General features: G+C 39.7%; 1 long non-coding RNA gene across 2 annotated transcripts in view; it reads right to left on the minus strand.

Annotated features, from left to right (window-relative positions):
- LOC149467139 (uncharacterized) overlaps window positions 1–14,385 on the minus strand; it is a 119,982-nt gene that overhangs the window by 72,629 nt on the left and 32,968 nt on the right. For both annotated transcript variants that reach the window (XR_016312009.1, XR_016312010.1), the window contains exon 3: window positions 3,082–3,187. This is a non-coding gene — a long non-coding RNA (uncharacterized LOC149467139). The remainder of the gene's footprint in view (window positions 1–3,081; window positions 3,188–14,385) is intronic.

Raw genomic sequence — 14,385 nt, forward strand, 5'->3', positions numbered from 1 at the left:
TGCTTTTAATGCAATTTATAAAGCGTCTAACTTTATTAATCATTTGGATCTGACACAAAAAAACATCTTTACGCTAGTACCTTACCCCTTATAGAATCTCCAAGTTTCAAAAGTCTCCCTACTGTGCTGAAGAGGCTGTGGTTGTATAGGTCAACTCATGCACATTCTGTGGTCATGTAGAACCCTCACTAAATTCTGGAACAATATCGTTCATCTCATTTCTGATATTAGTGGTTTGCTCACACAACCAAATCCAGCTTTGGCAATTCTAAATTTGGGCAATGAGAAATTTCCAATATTCTGCTGTTCTATAGTGACACACATTTTATTAGAGGCCAGGATTCTTATAACAAGAAGATGGAAGTCAAATCTATAACCAATCTATCAGAAGCTATTGAGATTGTGTGTACACATCACATGTATGAAAGTCTGCTAGCTAACCAAAGAGGAACTAGGGCTATCTTTGACTCAGATTGGAAACTCTGGTATGATAAGTTAACTGAGAGTCCTTTCTCTATTTAAGATGCTTTGAGGTCTTCCAATATGCAATGCATATGTATTTCAACTTTTTGTCAGACCTAATATATAAATACTTGTATCCTTTGTATTTTTTATTTATAACGTTTGTTTTCACTTGTTACTGTAGACAACTGTAGTCTAACCTTCTTATAATGTAGCCCATAGGCTCTCTTGTTTTTATTTTTACCTTGTACTACACTATTTTTGGAAATCAATAAAAAGAATGAAAAAAAAGGTCAGCTCTTGGTCTTAATTTGCTGGGCCAGCTAGTTGTGGATGATGTGGTAGCCCTTCGAAATGTACCTCTTGTAGATTAATTTCCTTACTGTGGAGTGATTGATTTAAAATATTTTGGTAAACTTTTACATATCTTGTCAGTCTCATAACCATCCACAATGGTCTTTCTTTTATGTTGTGTGGATGACTGTGTACATGTGCATGCTTACCCAGAGAGGAGATGGCACCAGGATGCACTATGTGAAGAAGACAAGCCAGTAGAGGAAATGTGATGCTTTAGGCAATGTTCTGCTGGGAAACCATGGATCTTGCCATTCATGTGGATGTTGCTTGACATGTACCACCTACCTTAACATATTGTTGACCAAGTACATCCCTTCATGGAAATTCAGGGTATTCCCTGATGGTAGTGGCCTCATTTAGCAAGATAATGTGCCTTGCAGGGGCGGACTGACAACTCATGGGGCCCCCGGGCAATAGGGGATCATGGGGCCCCTGTGTCCTTGCCCAAAGTCAAAAAAGCCTATGAAAAAGGTACCAGGGGCATCTCATGGGGCCCCCTACTGACCCTGGGCCCTCGGGCAGTGCCCGAGTTTCCAAATGGTCAGTCCGCCCCTGGTGCCTTGCCACATTGTGAAAATGGTTCAAGAATGGTTTGAAGAAAGCAACAATGAGTTTGAGGTGTTGAATTATCCCCCAAATTTTCCAGATTTCAATCCAATTGAGCACCTGTGGGCTGTGTGGGAAAAACAAGTCCGAACCATGGAGGCTACACCTCACAATGTACAGAACATAAAGGATCTGCTACTGACTGCTCTGTTACAGATACCACAGCTTACCTTCAGAGGTATAGTGGCATTCATACCTCAAACTGGGTACTTTCAGGATCGTGTAAGTACCATATTGGTTCTACTGAAAAACAGGCCATGGAATTCAACACTGTAGATGTCTTGTAAAACAGCTTATAACTACTGTAAAACTAGGTTTTAAGGTATTGCAACAAACTGTTTGACCCAATTGAAAATATAAGTTTGTGGATGTGACCACAACCAACCACAACAAGCTAGACCCTTATGTTATATGAGGACAATGTGTTTCCTTTCACCAGTTAGTTACTTTCATCTTACTAGCACACATGCTCATACTTAATTCTTTTAAATGTCTTTTATTGTGCAATTACATAGCAATGGTAAAACATTGTTGAAAAACATATCTATATTACGACACTAATGAAACTTTGGAGAAGCCCAGAATCAGTGACGCTGCAATTATTGCTGTTAGTATAACACTGAACTTGCACTGGGGTCCATAAAAGGCATGCCATGCCTCCGATATCCTTATATATATCTTAACAATTAAGAGGTGTTTACCTTAAGTACCAAGCACAGTAAGGGTCAAATTGAAGTATTTCTCAAAAAATAAATTAGGCAAACAAGACATTGATAAACAAAATTGCTTATATACATCTCTGATGAAAAAAACACTTACAGAACAAACAGCTACATAGTTTCTATTAATAAAAGACTGTTGACCTTCAATCGGCCATATTTAGTAATCAAGAAAATTGAGATGCGCGACAAGCATCATTCACCTCACACAGAGAACACAAGAGGCGACTGGTTAGGATAAATATTTCAAGATGAAAGTGGCATACAGAAATGCTTTTGAAAGATAATGACATGCTAATCCATTAAATTGAGTGGTAGGATGGCATTATTTAAAGTAATTTACTCATATTAATGAATGCTACTTTAATGAAAAAAGTCATTTACGAATAAAAAGACGGCATTTAGTGAACTCATGTAGCAAAATAAAAAAAAAAAAGAAGCCAAATAGCTTAACAGTGACAGTGGGAAGCAAATAAGTAGACCCTTTAGCAAAACACCAGGGTTTTAGCACATATAATAACACTTATAAGATGAATAACTTGTTTAAATGTGAAAAAATAATGTTTTTTTTCTTTTATGCAATAGATATATATATATTGCAGGTAGACACTCTGTAAACTGTACCAAGCATCTCAGTTTTATTTTTCAAAGGTGTGTGTGTGTATTAGAGCATGTTCTCAAGGTTTGCTTTCAATCAATGGGCTGATTGTGCTTGTGTAGATAGCACTGATTGAACTACCCCTAGGGACATGCCAAGCTGACCTACCTTGTAAACTTTAGTGGCAAAGATCACACAAATAAAAATAATGTGCACTGTGTTTTTTTTTTCTGGATTTTCCAATAAGCTTTTTTATATGTGTCTCTGATGAATTCAAAAAAGGAAAGAGAGAAAGAGGGGGACTAATGATATGGGAAGGTTATGACAACAGGAACATACCATGTAACCAGTAAAATCGTAGTCCAATCAGACACTTCTTTTTCATCAGTCAAGTCTTGAAATGACACTCTGCCTTCCTTCAATAATTGCTTCTATATTTAGCACACTATAAGAGCATAGTAGACAGTCAGTAATAAAAATAAAAAAGAGTAAAACAAGTATTAATATGTAATTTTAGTGAAGGAAAATGCATTACCGTGAATAAAAAGAGGCATACAATTGTCATAAATATTATTTATTCAAACATGGTATTATTATCTGTAGCCCTCTAATTCTTAACTGGGGCTGCTATGCAAATTTAGTTTTTGACTTTATCTGAGGAGGAAATCTTTGAATCCATGTCACGAGAGCTGCTGTGGACTGCCAGTTTGTTCCTGCTTGAATTAACCACTTCCTGACCGCGCTATAGCCAAATGACAGTACAGTCATCCAGTTCTGGCAGGGCGTCATATGAAGTCCTCCCAGAACCGCACCCCCCACATGCCTGCTGCATGTGGGGGGTGCGCTCTCTATGATTGCTGTGTCCTTTGGACACAGCTGATCACAGGTCATGATAAATTGCCAATAAAAAGCCGTTTACCACATGATCAGCTGTGTCCAATCATAGCCAGTGCTTTCACAGTTGACAATTACCGGCTGCACTTTTTTCACACTGTCACAGCTTGAAGAAAGTACTGCTTATAACTGTCAAGTCCGAAAGGAGACTTCTACACTGAACATCAGAGCACTGATTATTAGTGCCTTGATTATCAGTGCAACCCCAACAGTGCCCATCAATGCCAATCAGTGCCCAGCAATGCTTCCAATCAATGCCCAGCAATACTGCCAGTCAGTGCCTATCAGTGTTGCCAATCAGTGCCCATCAATGCCAATCAGTGCCCAGCAATGCTTCCAATCAATGCCCAGCAATACTGCCAGTCAGTGCCTATCAGTGTTGCCAATCAGTGCCCATCAATGCCAATCAGTGCCCAGCAATGCTACCAATCAATGCCCAGCAATGCTGCCAGTCAGTGCCTTTAAGTGTTGCCAATCAGCGCCCATCAGTGCTACATATCAGTGCAGCCTCTTCAGTGCCTCCTCAGTGCCGCCTCCTCAGTGCCCTTCAGTGTAGTATAGCCCATCAGGTCCAATCAGTGCTGACTATCAGTGCCACCTCATCAATGCCCATCAGTGCAGCCTATCATCGCTCATCATTGCTGCCTATCAGTGCCCGTCTGTGCAGCCTTATCAACACACATCAGTGAAGGAGAAAAATGATTTGTTTGCAAAATTTTATGATAGAAACTAAGAAAAACATTTTTTTTTTTAAATGTTCAGTCTTTTTCCATTTATTTAGCAAAAAATAAAACAGCCAGTGGTGATTAAATACCACCAAATAAAATCTCTATTTATGTGAAAAAAATGATAAAAATGTCATATAGGTACAGTGTTGCATGACTGTGCAACTGTCATTCAAAGTGTGATAGCACTGAAAGCTGAAAATTGGCCTGGGCAGAAAGGGGGTAAAAGTGCCCGGTAGGCATATGGTTAAAGAAGAGCCTCCAGTCCTTTGAATAGAGACTGGAAACGTTGTGTTTGAGTTGATTGGAATATGGCGTAGATTGTCAGTTAGGTTTAGAATTGAAATCTTCTTGGTCAAGATTCTTGCTACTGTGTGTGACCTCAGTACTTTGTCATAAAGGACTCATGTCATACTCTTGTCCGCCACTAGATGGTGGTTAAGCTACTTTGAGTTAGGGATGGACTCTTAGGGCTCATGTACACTGCAGATGATGAATTCACATTTAGGAGCTGTTCAGCATTTTTTTCAGCAGTCCCTGAACTCACCGTAATGTTTTCCTAAGTGTCCATGTACACATCTTCGTTTATAGTCATTTGCAGGCATTTAAGTTTACAGTCGTTTTTTTTGAACGCAGAAAACTTGCGTTCAGCAGTCGATTTTATCAGCGTTTCAAATGCAAAATGCTTGTAAATATGGCTAAACGCAGCTAAACGCGGCAAATCACGTTTATAAGCATTTACGTTTGAAAATTTATTTTTAACTCTTCCAGTTCCCAATGCTGTCCAGAGCCTTTTTTCATCATGAAAAATGCATGCAAAGCGTTTTCAAAGTACTCAAATGGACAAAACACTGAACACAGAATGTTCCTACCATGCTTGTCACACATTGTAATGACCAATTCACACCTCAGACTTCTCCCACCCTTGAAAACAAAAGATATGTTAGTGACCATTCACACCTCAAATTCCTCATGAAGACCCTCTGCCAGGTGGCCTTAATGACTCACTCCACCAGGCACCTTTCCCACCCTTGGAAACAAAAGAAATGTTAATGAGCAACTCACACCTAAGCCAATCTCAACACATACTGCTGTCTCTGCTTCTACTCTCTGTATTTCTCTGAAACAGTCTAAAATAGTTTATCATTTACCACTTTTCAGTGCATTCTGGGCATTTGGGAGGTTCTCCTGTACTTATCTTTAAAAAAAACGCTTCTAAATGCAAACGTGCATAAACGCGCATAAACATGTTATGCAAACGCGGCTAAACAGATGTTTTTTAACCTACGTTTTCCAGCAGTCAGGTTCCATCATTCAGAATTGTCCCGTGTACATGGGACCAGTTTCTTCATTTGCATTTTGCATTTAAGCGTGGAAGAAAGTGTCACTCTCGCAGGGGTGGGGCTTTACTCCAAATTGGTCAGTAATGCTGTTATGTTCTTTTCTCTGTAACCCTGTTTATTGTTCAGGTAACACAGACCTACTATCAAGCTGCTAGGGGGGAAGTAGTTAGTTAGATAGTGAGGTTCCCGTGACATATCTGATGTAAAACATTGTTTTACTACTGAAAAATGTTTGTTACTCCTCACCTTTTTTACCCTTCCCTTTCCCTATCCAATTTTTGGTTCAGATACGTATTCTCAGGATTGAGAGTTATTTTTCTTACAGAACCGGAGGACATCATCTCCCTTAGAAGCGGGTGGATGTTGTTCCCTGGTCCTAAATTTGGGATGCTATGCAAATTTAGTTTTTGGCTGGGCTGTAGGCAGCTCAGACTGATTGTACCTGGCTTTTCCCTAAGCTCAGCTGGGTTGTGTATTTCTCACTGTCACCAGTAGTTGTCACTGATACCACAGGCCATAGTATGAGATTTCACCAACAAGCTGAGTTATGAATATTTTTTTCTTCAGCCCAGTAGGAGGTTCTTTGCCACTAGTGCATGCTGGGAGAGGGGCAGGCTATATGCTAGCCCTCCTGCCTGAGGAGGTGATGCTGGAGAAAGCTCTGTGCTTAGGCCAAGAAGCCTATCTGGGGTCTATGTGCTCTGAGATGGTCCTGAGGCTGTATTTCCCCTGCTGGAGAAAGCCAAGCCAGGGTGAGAAGATCTGGGGGAGGCCCCTTGCTGGAGAGAGCCAGGATGAAGGCTTATCTCTCAGAAGGGTCTGGTGACTTATTTGGAGGATGCACCAGAATCTGAAAATGTGCTTTCAGTGTTTCCAGGTCGCCTTAAAGGTTCAGACACTGTGAAGCTGGACTTTGTTCTAGATCCAAAGAGTCTGTAAGTGATCTGCTGTGGTATCTGAGGCCCCTAACCCTCTGTTCTTTTACTTTCTTTCCAAGTTCAACATTAAAACTTTGAAAAGACCAAAAGTGACTGGTGCCCAATTTCTGTTCCAATCCCCCATTATAGCCATGGACTCAGTCCTGGGGTAAATGCTAGCTCACTCCCTGCCTCTGGAGGTGTTATCTTGTCTTCAAGGGGTCAAGAGTGCGCTACATATATTTTTAATTTCTCGCACAATGAGTAGACATTACTTTGACATTATAGTAATACTTTAATCTCCCTCATAGTGTCTCTGTATAATTTAAGATTACAGTCAATGAATTCTTCAAAGTAATGTCTGCTCATTGTGCGAGAAATTAAAAATATATGTAGCGCACTCTTGACCCCTTGAAGACAACACCCACACCAGTAAAATCAGTCTGTATATACAGTAAAGCATGCTTGTTATACTCACTGTGGAACCTAAGGGGTTAATCCTCCGCATTGTGTAAAAAAGGATGTTTGATCTTGTTTTCTCTTATCCTTCTCTTCTTCTACTGTCCCCAATTCATCTGCTGACAGTACAGAGCCTTTGGGTCAAGCTGCACATGCTCAGTTTGGTGTGTTTTGCTAGAGAGTTTTTTTTTTTCATCGGGAGAGTGCATGTGATCAGCACAGGGCCAATCAGCACTGTCCAGACAGAGGGTCAGGGGTTATGAAGCCTCATAGGACAATCAGGGTAGAATAAAAACTCCTCCTACAAGCTTTCACCAATACTCTGCTAGCCACAGATAGAAGTCACATGACTGCTCTAACTGCTGATGAGGAAAGGTATTTAGCCATTTATATTTACTAAATAAGTGCATTTTCATGTTCTGTGTACTGTGGGAGACGGGCGGACTGACCATTCGAGCACTCGGGCATTGCCCGAGGGCCCGGGGTCAGTAGGGGGCCCCATGAAATGCTCCTGGTAACTTTTATAGGCTTTTTTGGGTGTGCTTTTAGTGTGGACATGGACACAGGGGGCCCCATGATCCCCTATTGCCCGGGGGCCCCATGAGTTGTCAGTCCGCCCCTTGTGGGAGACCAGATATAGTGAATGCAGGTTAGTAACACTAACTAAAACTGGTGATCACAGAATTCGGTGCAGCTGTGTACAATAACCAATCAGCTTCTAGCTTCAGCTTGTTCAATTAAGCTTTGCCAATAAAACCTAGAAGCTTATTGGTTACTATGCACAGCTGCACCAGATTCTGAATGCACCAGTTTTAGTAAATCTCACCTTAAATATGCTAATATACTGATCAGATGTTATATAAAATGCAGTTAACTTTTTATGTCTTTGTTTTCATAACAGTGCTTATATACATTTTTTTGCAAGCAAATCTTGCATAAATAAAAAATGACCCAAAGTCATTGATATTGTTGCATTGTTTTATTTAAATGACAAAATAACTCCAGTTTGACAGGAAAAATGGTGCATGCTGTGCTGTAAATAAACAACACAATGCAATGGATCACAGAAACAGTAAAAAGCCCCAGTGTATTAATTATCTTAATCATCTTATTTTGCTTTCACAAAAAAACTCTTTAAATAACATAAACTGTCAGATTTGCTAAAATAACTCGTGTGCAACTCATTCGTAGAGCAGTGGGAAGTTGGCCATCTGCACCCAAATATCTGCTTTAAGAATAACACCTTTAAGTGGATCTCTGTATAAATATAGTTTTTATACCACGGTACAAAAAAATACACATTTTTAAGTGGGAAAACTATTCAATTTATAAATTATTTCAATAAGAAGTAAATGTAATTAGCCATCATTTAGCAAGTTACTCTCTGTGTGTACTACAGGGTACATCGGTTTACGAATTTAATGCGTTCTGCGGGACTTTTCGTATTGCGAACAATTCGTAAACCGAAACGCGGTTTCAAAAAGGAATGCATTGAAAACCAATTAACCCGTTCCGGATGTCATAAAAAAGTAAAAAAAAAGTCTTTTATCTGTTCAAAACTCTTTATAAAGTTCACTTTAAAGGCATAAATACTGTACAGGGACATGATTAAAAATTAATTTGTAACTGCTCTGAAAACCAATTAATCTGTTCCAGAGGTCAGAAAAAGTTAAAAAAAAGTCTTACCTGTTCAAAACTCTTTATAAAGTGCACTTTAAAGGCATAGTACTGTACAGGGACATGATTTAAAAAAATCATAAATGCATTGAAAACCAATTAATCCGTTCATGTTGCAAAAAAATTAGTAAACGGAGGCATTATTTTTAATGGCTTTTCATTCGTAAAACGAAAATTTAATTAACCGAGGTGTTTGTAAACCAAGGTGCGCCTGTACATTTGGACAAAGCTCAGTATCCGAGCTTTAAGGTCCTTCAGTGACTTTCCCTGGCACCTAAGTCACTGAGTAAATATTTTACAGTAGCTTGACCATAAAGTCCAATTGAACTCTCTGTATTTATTACTGTAATGTTGTCAGGCTGCATATGCAGTAGTAGATATGCTACTTCTTTATTTTTTTCTTTCCTAAGTTCTGCAGCAATAGGTAAAATACCCCATGCTGACAGTACCTTGGATAGTCAGACTGCTGCTCTCACACACAAGCAGCAGTCCAGGTCTCCAGTGGTCCAACTACCCTCCCTGCACACTGTTCAAATCAACAGTGCTGCTTAGGAAGGTGGAGCACTATTGATTGGAGCAGTGTGAAATGCGTTGTGTCGTTTACAGGAGAGCAGTGACTCTCCAACCTGTGGTCAGCGCAGGGTATTTTAGCCCTTGCTGCAGCACCAAGGAACTAAAAAATAAAAAAACAAAAGAGTTGCATATTTATTACTGTATATGCAATGTGACTGCATTACAAAAATAAATACAGAGGGTTCCATTGGGCTTTAGCCTAGGTTCACATTTATGCAGTGCGGTAAATTGCATGTGATTCGCACATATATATACAGCATGTATACCTTACTAACCGCTCCATATCCGCCACCCCCCTCTGCCAATCCCTCCACTGGCTTCCGATTGCCCAACGCATAAAATTCAAATGACTAACATTGACGTACAAAGCTGTCCATAATACTGCCCCAAACTACATAACCGACCTGATATCCATTTACCACCCAAAACGTACTCTCCACACCTCACAAGACCTCCTTCTCTATAGTTCCCTGGTCTCCTCCTCCCATGCCCGTCTCCAGGACTTCTCCAGGGCTTCCCCCATCCTCTGGAACTCACAACCCCAATCCATCAGACTGTCACCTACCCTCCTGACCTTAAGGTGCACCCTGAAAACCCATCTCTTCAGGGAAGCCTATCCTGCCCTCACCTATTTGCCGATCTCCTCCACTCTTCCTACCACTCCATCCCCCCACAGCTATTTCCTCCTGTACCACTATCCCCTCCCTCCTAGATTGTAAGCTCCAAGGAGCAGGGCCCTCGAACCCCTCATGTATTGTTACTGTACTGTCGCGTGTACTGTCTCCCATTATAATGTACAGTGCTGAGCAAGCTGTTGGCACTATATAAATATTATATAATAATAATGTTGAAATGTGTTTTTTATATATTACAAAATACATGAAAAATATTTTTAAAAATATGTATTTTTTAAATATATTCTTCAGATTTTTTTTAACATATAAAAAAGTCAGTTTAACATATTTTTACATATATTTGTAAATGCATTCCAAAAATGTAGATTTGTATTTTTAAAGACATACAGTATATTTGAAAATGTATTTTTAAAAATATTTTTCATATATTTTGTAATAAAAATGCATTTCAACATGCAGTATATATTTACTGAAATATATTTTGAAATATATTGAATATGGCAAAAAGTGTAGTATTTCAAATATATGTCAATATATTTGGGAATAATATTTTTAAAATATATTTCAAATATATTTTTCTTCCATGTGTGAAGGTACCTAGCATATGGCTTAGAATGGGGTGGGAGTACATTTAAGCTTAGGTTTTGACCGGATTTATACTTTAATTTGTTACAAACCTTGCCTATTTGTTGTCCATCCTGGCTAATGCTTGCAGTCCTGACATTGATTATGGCCTATCCTAATGTTTTGCCTGGAATACCATTTGTGATAATGTGTATTTCCTGCATTAGACTTTCACTCCATCATCCAGGGATCTTTGTCTTGTGTCTGCTAATGCTTGCAAATATCAGTAGCTAAGAAAGGGGTAAACCCAAAGGTCACACTATCTGAGTATAATATATGAAAACCTTAAAGTGTATCTAAACCCAAGAACAAAAATTGATAGTATTGCAGCTTACCTGTTCTTACATATGATGGTTGTGTTAGGACCACATACTGTAACACTGTGTTAAAACTACATAAATCATCCCTTTCTTCTCCATAACAGAGGGAGGTGTTTTATAGTCTACAGAGTTTGCAGGGAACAATGCTAACTGATAACAGCCCTAAGGTAGAAAGCACAGCATGTTATCAGCTCACAATATTTAGGCCTCATGCACACAGGTAATTTTTTCAGCCATTTTTAGGAGCGTCAAGCATTTTTTTTTTTTACTGTTTCCAAATGGTCCTCCATGTTATTCTATGTGTCCATGCACACATAGTCTTTTAGCAGAAAAAAAAAAACAGGGCCAGTGTGTCCAGGAGCAGCAGTGTTTTAGCAGATCGTTAATTTAATTCAGTGACCAGAATAAATTATCCTTCTGGCCAATTAAATCAATTAATACCCAAGCGCTTGACGCTTGTAAACGCGTCTAAACGCTTAAAACGCATTCGATACTTTTACAAGCGTCAGGAGTTTTTTCTGCAAATCTGTCCAGGAGGACAGCTGCTAGGATAGTTTTTTTTTTAATTTTTTATGTCCTGTGTGCATGAGGCCTCATGGTTGTATGAACAGCTACTTTTTATACACTTGTCCAACAAGTATAAGAAAACACTTTTAATGGTAATATTGACTGACCAAAAGAAAGAAAATAAGAGAAATATATTGCTAGATGCATTCATGCCCTAGTGTGGAGTGGTGCAGGGATTTAGGCAAACTTAACAGTATATACTGTAGTATAGTATACACATACCTTACACCCAGCTTCTGACAAGATACTTGTAACACTGAGGATTCCAAATCTCAAGAAAATGCTTTTGTACTGTACTAGAGCATTTTATTGCAGCATTGATAAACTCCCAGGACTTCAACTACCATCTCTATGCCGACGACACACAAATCTATCTCACTACCCCTCACCTCACCCCCTCAGTCTCCAATCGCATTACTAACCTACTAAGTGACATATCGGACTGGATCTTGTGTAAAATTTACTTGTGAGCCACTGAAGGATACATATATATGTGTATATATAAACAATATAATATGTTGCAGGCGTCCTTGCTCACCCTCACGTGGTGTGCATCAACAAAATAGCAATAAATTGGGTGCCGCGCTCTATTAATTGTTTAAAATAATAATAAAACAAATTTATAATAATCTCTCTCAATTTTCACCGTGAATGTGCATAAATACACCTTGTGCCAATAATTATATAAATCTAAATATAATTACAAAAAAATAAAAAATAATAAATAATTGCAAATAAAAAATATAAAAAATAATAATTGCAAATAAAAAAGGTGGAGTATTCAGCTATGACCTTAAGCTGTATATAAAAGGTCCCATATGCACTGAGATAGTATCAAATTCCATATAAGTTCAACAAAAGAATGGATTCAATATACTCTCCTCTGTAACAGTCTGTGCTGTATAGCTGCAATGGTATACAATAGGAGCTGCACAGTGAATCACTGTGATAAACGAGATCTCTCCTTCCTCAGCACTCTCCTTAATCCAGCTCTCCTCGTATGGGTCATAAGGAAAAGAAAGAGAGGTACATAGTGTCTTATCCGGGGTAAAGGACTTTATTATGCGCTAGTAATGAATTCACATGTTGTTAAAATAAGATGCACTTGTCATATATATACAACCGCAGATAGCAGTGAGATCAGCCTTGTCGGTGTGCCTGAGCACACTGTCAATACTCGCCGTGTCTGGATACGGATGCGTGGTGACGTCACTGCCCCTCCCCTACGCGTTGCGCTACAGGGACTCGTAGCTTCCTCTGGGGGATGTAGTTTTACCTACATCGGACTGGATGTCACTCCACTTCCTCAAACTCAACCTTTCCAAAACTGAGCTCTTAGTAATCCCCCCAGCCCGTGCCCCCCCCCCCCGACTTCTCCATCAAGATCAACAACACTACCATCAGTCCCTCCCCTCATGCCAGGGTACTAGGTGTAATCCTAGACTCCCATCTGTCCTTTCACCCCCAAATCCAATCACTGTCCAAATCTTGTAGAATTCACCTCTGCAACATCTCCAAGATACGACCGTTCCTAACCTCGGAAACCACTAAGCAACTCATTCACTCCCTTATCATATCACGCCTCGACTATTGTAACTCCCTCCTCATTGGCCTACCTCATCGCAGGCTATCCCCTCTTCAGTCCATCATGAATGCTGCTGCCAGACTCATCCACCTTACTAACCGCTCTGTATCTGCCACCCCTCTCTGCCAATCCCTCCACTGGCTTCCCATTGCCCAACGGATAAAATTCAAAACACTAACACTGACGTATAAAGCCAGTCATAACACTGCCCCAAATTACATCACCCACCTTGTCTCGAAATACCACCCAAACCGTACTCTCCGTTCCTGGCAAGACCTCCTACTCTCTAGCTCCCTTGTCTCCTCCTCCCATGCTCGTCTCCAGGATTTCTCAAGGGCTTCACCCATCCTCTGGAACTCCCTATCCCAATCTATCAGGCTATCGCCTACTCTGCTCACTTTTAGGCGCACTCTGAAAACCCATCTCTTCAGGGAAGTCTACCCCGACCCCAGCTAATACTGGAATCATCTACTCTTCCTACCACTCCATCCCCCACAGATAATTACCTTTTGTACCACTATCTCCTCCCTCCTAGATTGTAAGCTCCAAGGAGCAGGGCCCTCTAATCCCTCTTGTATTGAACAGTATTGTTACTGTACTGTCTCCCTTCATAATGTAAAGCGCTGAGAAAACTGTTGGCGCTATATAAGTCCTGTATAATAATAATAATAATAATAATTTTGCGCATTACAGGAAAACCTAAAGGTAAACATAGGATGTCCATTGATTATTTAGTTTCATGGTGCCATTTGCTTTTCTGTCTGCACAGCCCATAACACAGTAAATCTTCACATTCCTTTGTCAGAAGTTTCTGTTGTGGCCAGATATGAAGCATGTGGCATGGCAATGAACATGTTATTTGAATGAACTCTGTATGTAGTCTAAGAACTGTCACTTTTTGTGAGTAAATTACATATCCCACAATTCCTGGGTCTCTCTACTGCTCTGCAGTAGAGCGACATAGTAATTAGATCTGACACAGCCACAAACAGGCAGAAGGCAAGATGAAGGCAAGAAATGTGTTTCATTATATTAGCACTCCCACATTCATGATGCATCACAGAAAAATGGCAAGGCATTGACTGGATGCTGTGTGACCCAGAACAAGAAATTGCCTGTCCCTTTAACAAAAAGGGACAAGCTAAGTCAATGAATGCATGGACATAATTGATCAGTTATGACACTACAAACTGCAGCCACTACATGTGAGCCCATCATTACACAGAGAATATACTGTAACTACACTAATACCTAGTTAAAACAACAAAAATGTTTGAAAGTATACAATGCCTTTAAGCATTTGCAGGATCTACAAAAGGTGTAT

This window comes from Staurois parvus, unplaced genomic scaffold (genome assembly GCF_062004578.1).
Source record: "Staurois parvus isolate SC_StPar_1 unplaced genomic scaffold, SC_StPar_1.0 ptg000122l, whole genome shotgun sequence".
Lineage (NCBI taxonomy): Eukaryota > Metazoa > Chordata > Amphibia > Anura > Ranidae > Staurois > Staurois parvus.